The sequence below is a fragment of the Ammodytes marinus genome, assembly GCF_949987685.1.
Source record: "Ammodytes marinus genome assembly, chromosome: 6".
In the NCBI taxonomy this organism is placed as follows: Eukaryota; Metazoa; Chordata; class Actinopteri; order Uranoscopiformes; family Ammodytidae; genus Ammodytes; species Ammodytes marinus.
In genome coordinates this window covers 1459358-1469357 of record NC_137235.1, presented here as the reverse complement: position 1 = coordinate 1469357, position 10000 = coordinate 1459358, and the positions used below count along the sequence as shown (strand labels likewise).

Below are 10000 nucleotides of genomic sequence, written 5' to 3'. Positions count from 1 at the left end.
CACACACACACTCATGACTCACGACATACTGTAACACACAAACACACGCGCAAACACCGTGCACTTTAAGAGAGCGTGCATGACAATGTTAGCGGTAACTTTTCATAGAAACTACTTTGTGTGTGTGTGTGTGTGTGTGTGTGTGTGTGTGTGTGTGTGTGTGTGTGTGTGTGTGTGTGTGTGTGTGTGTGTGTGTGTGTGTGTGTGTGTGTAACCACTGCTGAGCTGGCGGATTGTGAGTAACTATCTAACTCTTCTAAGCACGTCTCCGCATGCACGCCAATGCGCCGCTGGCTATATAAGAGGGTTGTTCACATCTTAACACAAATCATTATTACGCAGAACAGCATTTCCTATCGTGATAAAGTAGTTAAAACATTACGTCATGGTGTTGGGAAGCTTTTCTTACCTGGTGGAGGTTCAGCGCGAGGCAGAAAAGAAAAACTGCCGGTGTGAGAGTGAGAGAGGAGGAACTAGTAAAGAGCAATAGGCTACCTCTCTCTCTCTCTCTCTCTGTCTCTCTCTCTCTCTCTCTCTCTCTCTCTCTCTCTCTCTGTGTCTCTCTCTCTCTCTGTGTGTGTGTGTGTGTGTGTCTCTCTCTCTCTGTCTCTCTTTGTGTCTCTCCCTCTCTCCCTCTCTCTCTCTCTCTCTGCGTGTGTCTCTCTCTCTCTCTCTGTGTGTGTGTGTGTGTGTCTCTCTCTCTGTCTCTCTTTGTGTCTCCCCCTCTCTCTCTCTCTCTCTCTCTCTCTCTCTTTCTGTGTGTGTCTCTCTCCGTGTCTCCGGTTTTCCCGGAGACATCCCTCCCTCCACACACACACACACACACACACACACACACACACACACACACACACACACACACACACACACTGTATATCTCCCCCTCCCTCCCTTCCTACACACACACACACACCATCAATGTACATCAAAAGTAATTCACCTTCTCAAGTTACTTCTGTAGACTTCCCCTACATCCCTCCCTCCCTCCACACACACATACACACACACACACACACACACACACACATACACACACACACACACACACACACACACACACACACACACACACACACACACACACACACACACACACACACACACACACACACACACACACACATCCCTCAACTCCACTTCATCACTCGTACTGAAAGGCTAGACACTGCAGATGAAAAGGGAACCATTTTTTAACTTAGATATTATCATAAAACTTGTGTAAAATATTTTTTACTGATTTCTTATTCTTCTTCTTTTTTTTTAAACATTTGAATACATTTACAAATTTGGCAAATTGGACACAGCCATTTTTTTGGATCAATTCAAAAGTACCATGTACAGGTCTAAAAAAATTCATATTCAGCATGTTTTTAAGAAGGAAATGTCTCATAAATCAGACAGTGAACAACATATGAACAAATCCTTCTGTAATAACCTTCAGAATAGTGCTGAGAATGATCATGGAAAGTTTAGTTGATGTAAGTGCTTTAGAAGTTGTAGATTGCTGTTTCAGAGTATTGAAGAAAAAAAAAATATTGTTGAGATAATGTCCGTTAAAGATGGTTGTATAGGAGAAATATACAGACGCACACAGTCAAGGTTTAGTCAAATAAACACCTGAATGTACATGGTGGACCTTTGATTTATACTAGTATGAAAGAAGACATGTTATGGAAGAGAGAGAGAGAGAGAGAGAGAGAGAGAGAGAGAGAGAGAGGGAGAGAGAGAGAGTATGAAAGAAGACATGTTATGGAAGAGAGAGAGAGAGAGAGAGAGAGAGAGAGAGAGAGAGAGAGAGAGAGAGAGGGAGAGAGAGAGAGTATGAAAGAAGACATGTTATGGAAGCAAAACAAATCTCAAAACTGACCCATGCTTCCCCCACATCCCTCCCTCCACACACACACACACACACACGCACACACACGCACACACACACACACACACACACACACACACACACACACACACACACACACACACACACACACACACACACACACACACACAAACACAGTTTTAGCCTGCAGTGTCTTGTATTAGGAGAGTGCAGTCTGCTGTATGTCTGTTCAGAAGTTTTATTACACAGCGCTAAGTACAGCATGAGGAAATCCAAACATAAATTCCCTTCCCCCCTTTCTCTCTCTCTCTCTCTCTCTCGCTCTCCCTCTCTGTCTCTCTCTCTCCCTCTCTCCCTCTCTCCCACTCACCCACTCTCCCTCCCTCCCTCTCTCTCTCTCTCTCCCTCTCTCTCCTCCCTCTCTCTCTTTCTCTCCCTCTTCCCCTCTATTTCTCTTTCTCTCTCCTCTCCCTCTCTCCCTCTGTCCCTTTCTCCCACTCTCTCTCCCCCCTCTCTTTCTCTCTCCCTCTCTCTCTCTCTCTCTCTCCATCTCACACACACACACACACACACACACACACACACACACACACACACACACACACACACACACACACACACACACACACACACACACACATTCTACTTTTTCTGTGTCCACGATGACTCAGTTTCTCGGACAGTAACAGCTACTTTTTCCATTAACTGGTCTCCCATGCCCTCACACTGTCAACATGCCAAAAATAACCACATTATTTCACAACACACACACACACACACACACACACACACACACACACACACACACACACACAACACACACACACACACACACACACACACACACACACACACACACACACACACACACACACACACACACACACACACACACACACACACACACACACACACACACACAGAGTTATACACTCCCTCTGCGGTCCCTAAATCAAAGTGCAGAGGCTTATATTCATATTTCCGACATTTACATAAAGCTGTCATCTCGCTCTTCACTCTCACTCTATCAAGTAGAGTAATGGAGACATGTTGTAATGTCAACATCATTTGGCTAAGAAGACATTCCCTGCGCATTCTGGACTCTGTGGATATTTTTAAGAGTCAGCTTAAGACGCACTTGTTCAGACAGGCTTTCTAGATCCATGTCTATGTACTCTGTATTATATTGTATAGTATTATATTGTACGTTCTTAGGAAACTCTTCTTTGTAACAGACTCTGTATATGTGTCGTTTTATTGTATTTTATTGTGTTTTTTAATGTGAAGCGCTTTGTGACCCTGGTCTGTGAGAGGCGCTATATAAATAAACTTTACTTACTTACTTACTTACTTACTTACTTACTTACATAAAAAATATGAAGAAGAAAAATGTGCTTGTGGAGAATGCTTTTTTTTCTATACGGTAAATGGACTCCACTTATATTAGAAGATATTAGAAGATTATAAAACATACTTTGAAAAAAAAACTAAGAAAAATGTGCTTGTAGAGTTATACAGATGAGGTTAAAGGTGTAGTCAGTGATTCTGGAGAACGCTTGTTGTCAAAATCACTTTTTGCCAAAATCAGTGAATATCTCCTCATGATCCACTACCTGTCTGTACTGTGTGTGAACTGAAAAAAATATGGTGTTAATACACAGCCTAGTGTATTAAACTCTGTATGAACCCTCTCCTCTTCTCGACAGCTTGTCTACAGAGTGGCCCAGTGGCCTAATGGATAAGGCATCAGCCTCTGGGGATTGTGGGTTTAAGTCCCACCTGGGTCAAGTACAGGGTATGTCCAGTATTTATGGGTAAACCCTTATAAATGCTACTCAGATGCTACCACATCATTGACTGAAGAGGTTATAGGTGGAGCTGGCAATTCAGGAGAATGCTTGTTGTCAAAATCAGTCAGTCTGTTTCCAACTAGATTGGATTAAGACATATATCGAACTAGACACTCGAACGGACCGTGTCACTTGTCTGAGTATAACATGGCCCTTCAGTAATCGGATAAATGTCCGATGCATGGCTGTCTCCACTATACTAGGTGGCGCTGTAGCCCCTTCAACAAGTGGTTAAATAAATGGTTAAGAGCCACGTCCGGTTCCCTTCCGGCAATCATTTATATATATACATTTATATAAATAAATTATTATATATATATATAAATATTTATTTATATTTATATTTTTATATACTATATATGCAATAACCCTACTATTTTTTTTTACGTTGTCTCCTTCCACTTCCTTGGGAAATCCTCTGTGGGGATTCTCGAGCATACGCAGAAGCAAACTCCGATATGCGATGTCCGATCCCTGTATACATGCAGAGAGAATGCCGACTATGAACGAGTTATCTAGGTGTTCTTATCCGACTTCTCTTGTCCGTTAATGTGCCGATTTGTGTGCGAAGTAGATCGGATAAAGGTGTTTACATGCAGTTTACAAGTCCTGTTGAAGTCTTATTCGTTTAGTTACCCGATTACGAGTCTGCATGTAAACGCACTGAGTGAATATCTCCTCACAATCCACTACCTGTCTGTACTGTGTGTTTGTGGAAATACACAGCCTAGGCTCTGTAAACTAAGGAGATGTAAACAAAGGGACCCACCATACCTCGCAACATGCCAGTTTACAGAGCCTAGGCTGTGTATTAACACCAGATTTTTTTCTGCACACAGGTAGTGGATCATGAGGAGATATTCACTGATTTTGACAGAAAGTGATTTTGACAACAAGCGTTCTCCAGAATCACTGACTGCACCTTTAAACAGACACAGATCCGTCTTTGTTGTGTAGTTTTGTTCCGGTAAGTTAGAGGAACAATCCACAAAAAAAATATGAAGTGCCTCTTTCCAGATGTACATGCGATCACAGACGTTAGTGGATTTACCATCTGGGAGTCCTGTTGCCCAGAGGCGCGGGCTTGCAGGGGGCCCATCCATAGACAGACAGACAGACGGACGGACAGACAGACAGACAGACAGACAGACAGACAGACAGACAGACAGACAGACAGACAGACAGACAGACAGACAGACAGACAGACAGACAGACAGGGGGCCCATCCATGTGAAGAGAAACAAATAATATGATATATAAAGACAGACAGACAGACAGACAGACAGACAGACAGACAGACAGACGGACAGACGGACTGACGGACGGACGGACGGACAGACGGACAGACGGACAGACAGACAGACAGACAGACAGACAGACAGACAGACAGACAGACAGACAGACTCATTTTGCACTATTATGTTGATTTGCACTGTCTTGTCCTGTCTTGCTGTTGGTCTTGCACCTGTCCTGTTGTAAACTCCACTGTTACCAAAACAAATTCCAAACATTTTTACATGTCATGGCAAATAAAGACTTCTGATTCTGAGACAGACAGACAGACAGACAGACAGACGGACGGACGGACGGACGGACGGACGGACGGACGGACGGACGGACGGACGGACGGACGGACGGACGGACGGACGGACGGACGGACAGACAGACAGACAGACAGACAGACAGGGGGCCCATCCATGTAAATTCCATTTTGGTAAATATAGTGGGTAAGTGTCCCATGGAAATAGGATAAAGTCATATCATTTACATTCACTTTTCTAATGTCTATTCTATGCTGGATGTATTTTATTCTTGATGTATTTCATGCCCCTGTAAAGCACTTTGAATGACCTTGTGTCTGAATTGTGCTATAGAAATAAACTTGCCTTGCCTTGAAGAGAAAAAAATACAGAAAAATATAACTAGCAGCATAGACTATCCTCCTCCATTTGTACAATTGTATTTGTATGTAGATAGATAGATAGATAGATAGATAGATAGATAGATAGATAGATAGATAGATAGATAGATAGATAGATAGATAGATAGATAGATAGATAGATAGATAGATAGATAGATAGATAGATAGATAGATAGATAGATAGATAGATAGATAGATAGATAGATAGATAGATAGATAGATAGATTATTGATGGCATATGTTGCTCAGATTAGGGCCATAATAACTCAGTTCATAATCTCTCTTTGTATATTTTGTTCAGAATAAATTACATTATAAGATTAGTCAATTGTATTGATCCCAAGAAGGGCGTTTCAATAAGGGCGTTTGATTGGCATTTTACCCCATCCACAATCACACATCCAACATTTAATATTACAGACAGCTGTTATAAATTAAATACACACACACACAGACGAACACAGGCACGTTCGCACACACACACACACAGACGAACACAGGCACGTTCGCACACACACGCACACGCACACACACACACACACACAGAGACGAACACACACACAGATGGACACACACGCACACACACACACACACGCACGCACGCACGCACGCACACACACACACACACACACACACACACACACAGACGAAAACTATGGAAGAGTTTATTAGACTTTAATATCTGTGAAAGCAAAACAGTTTTGTAAAAGCACAGAAGACAATTGACAAGTGTGTATCATGATTCACACGTATTTCACTATCCACAAACCTGTAATTTTTGACATGCAAATATGTAGAACTTACTCTGAAAATACAAAGTCATATTTACGCATTTACGGATCTGTTTCTGCTTGTGAAAAGGGGTTTGCATATTTGTGGATTGCCTCCTGTGAGTTTGTGAGCCACATTACATTTTTACATAATTTTGTCCAACTTCTACCACCGAGATCTGTAGAACAAGCCTTACAAATGTGAAGTGCAATAATTTGTATGTGTGTAATTGTGTTTTGTAAAGTTATATCCACACAAAGAAAAAGTGATTTGCAAATATGTAGAATTTAGGCTGTAAATGTGTATTTTAATTTTGCATAATTGTTTTATTTTTTTTTAATGCAAATAGTTTCACCACAAAAAAAGACATGTCAACTCTTATTTACACATTTACAGAACCATTTCTACATGTGAAACTGGCTCTGCGCATTTGTGGATCGCTTCCTGTGCGCTCACGGAATATTGTCCCATTCGTGCCGCAGAGATCTGCAAAAATGAGACCTGTAAAATGAGGTCTGTATTTTTTAATTCTGTATCTTTGGGTGCAGTTAGACAGGTCCACCAGCAGATGGCGAACTCGCGGCGCAGCGTTTATATACTATTTATGGGCGAACCACATGGCCCCCTTGACCAATCAAAGGAGCTTGTTCAGGGGCGGCCACCTCATTGGTTCATTTGGAGGCCTGTCACACGAACAGAGGAGGGGAAAAAAGATGTCCACAGCTCAAGCTCATTCTCGAGTTCGTCGGACATTATTCCTCGTGAATGAGCAGGAAAGCAGCTGGCTGCAGACTAGCGGAGCTGAGTATCGGTGATAAGAGAGGTATGTTGTTATGCTGACCCACCATTATACTATCATACAGTAGTTTGTGCGCTGGTCACCTGCGAGGGTAATCAGCATTTCTTGCTAGGCTATTTAGCGAGCTAGCTGATATGTTACACTAAGCATGATTATTTGAGTTTGTCGCCGTCATTTTTAGCACACAGACATGCCGCGACCCGCGACAGGCAAAGCTTCTCCCTTTCATATAATATTTCAATTGTAATACAACAATATGCCAACTAATTATAGATGGTCATTTAAATGCAGGCTATACATGTGTGGGGCAGTTACCTCTAAAAAAACGTTTTACTCTTAGTAATGTGTGTGTTGGTCACCTGTGTATCTAGTAACTGGTGTTACAGGGTTAAAGTGATAGTATTGTGAGCTTGGTGTAGTTAAAGAATTGCAGTAACATTGCCAAAGTATTGTGATCAGATGAGTTTCATAATTATGCACTTCAGGGAAAAAAAACATGATTAGCGTCACCTTGTTTATTTTTATAGTTTGCAAAGTAACACAAGCTGTCAAAGAAAGGTACTACAAGCCTCCCCTGACTGTTATGGTGCTTTCAGCTGGACATGCTTTTACATACAATAATGCTAAGAAGAATACCAGGAGCCAGTACTGTAATGAGATTTTAATTAAAACATGCATACTCATATGACACATGGTTGTGTAACCTATAATGTTATGGACATTATTGTAACAGAATGTATCTTTCCCCATTTAGGAAATGCTGCTGAATCGTTTTCTGGACTGGCTGCACTACAGACCATCAAGGTCTGGACCTGGACCATCTCCAGTTCATACTGTCACGGGACCAAACCAACCTCAGATCCCTCAAGCACATGCAAAGCACTGGCTATGTTAAGGGTCATCTTTTTCATATCCCTGTTAAAAAGACCTTATAGAAATCACAAGCAAGGACTAATGACAGTGCACTAACCTAATGCTGATTAATTGGTTATCCATGAACATTTTGACTTTGTCTATTTTATGTAAGTTGGAAAATTACAGAACTAAACATGTGAATGTATTTGTGAACTCATAACTTTGTTTTACTACTCCTCAGTTGTAGTTTTCTAGAGTTATCCAACCCCACTGTCATCATGCAGTTTTATAAACGATTACTACATTCTCTGTAACTCCTATGATGACCGGGCAAGCGTAGGTTTCATGTTTGCATGTGGATGAAATGGGATGTTGCCTTTGAACCACCTCCACTCACGTCAGCCATGGGAATCTCCCATCCAATTCAGAATTTGACAAGCTATTCTCAGCTGCTCTTGGGACAGTGGAAGTGAAGACGACTAAAGAACAACACTAACAATTATCAAAGCACTGGAAACACATCATTTAGTTACTGCATGCTAAAGTAGATAGATGTTCTGCTAGTTTGAAAATATGGTAGAACAAAAGTTACTTGCTCTGACATGGCATTGTTAATGGGTGAAACTATTATATTGCACACTTGTATTTTATTTGTTCTAGGTGCTAATTCTTTTTTGCTGCTGGGCCCGTTTCACAGTGTTACATTGCTTTGTGGTGTACTCCTGCCTGCTTGTTTATTTGATGTATTTCTTTACTTTTTATCCATTTCTATGGACCTATTTGTGAACCAAAAATAAAGATTGATTGATTGATATCACTTGAATGGTCACATACAGTTTGTTGCTAGGTTTTCACTTTGTCAATGGGTCAGACCACATATCAGTACAATCTGTGTGCTCAAATAATAATTGTGTTTTTTATATCCTATACATCCCTAGAATGTATTGATGTGATAGACCTTTTATATTGGTAGCTTTTCAGTGGTTATCCCCGCTTACAGCAAAAGTATGGGCTACAGTAATTAAAAGTGAGACACTGAAGGGGAATAGGATTATATGTTCATCTAAAAGATATCAAGAAACTTTTTCAGTTGATTACTTACATTAAATAAGCATTTTATGTATTACAATGTTCTCAGAAATATTTGCAGTTGGGCAATATGACTTATGCGTACATTTGAAAAAACAAAATCAAACCAAAATATTTATTTTGGATGAAGCCAGTATGGATAAAGCCTCAATTAAATTAAATAAATACCGTCTTAAAAATACCTTTTCAAATATCTCATAAATCAGGCAATGAACAACATGTGAACACATGCTGTAATAACCTCAAAAATAAAATGATTATGGAAAGTTTAGTTTATTGAAGTGTTTTAGAAGTTGATATTTTTGGTATAGAAGTAAAAAAGCTACTGTTGAGATAACCGGGAAAATGTTTACCGTGGAGATCCTCTTTCCTTCATTCAATCTGATATCTTGCTTGTGTCAGGGCAACTGACTTATAGTATAACAAGTAAAACATGTACAACAGAATTATACTATGTAATATTTACAAAACTGGCTCATATTTCAGTCAAAATATGTTTTACTTGCATAAATGAACATGCACAGCAGCATTCAAAATGTGTCAACCTGGTATGTAATGTACTCCTTATGCTTGCACACAAATCAGCATCTTCATCCAATTCTGTGGTTCATTTGTGCAGCAGACTCTTTCTCACTGAGTTGGTTGTCACATGTTTGCATCTTGCACATTTTGGTGCACTTCAGACCATTATGGAGAATATCTGGGATGGACTTGGACATGAAGATTTTAAATTACACAATATATAAATAAATTCATCATTCATAGATGAAGTTGTCATATTACATTTCTGAGAACATTGTAATACATAAAATGCTTATTTAATGTAAGTAATCAACTGAAAAAGTTTCTTGATATCTTTTAGATGAACATATAATCCT

General features: G+C 40.3%; 1 protein-coding gene across 1 annotated transcript in view; it reads right to left on the bottom strand.

Annotated features, from left to right (window-relative positions):
* c1qtnf6b (C1q and TNF related 6b) overlaps window positions 1–620 on the bottom strand; it is a 22489-nt gene extending 21869 nt beyond the window's left edge. The window contains exon 1 of the mRNA XM_080029696.1: window positions 410–620. The gene's annotated coding sequence lies outside the window, so the exon portion shown is untranslated. The remainder of the gene's footprint in view (window positions 1–409) is intronic.
* Window positions 621–10000: the final 9380 nt, after the last annotated feature.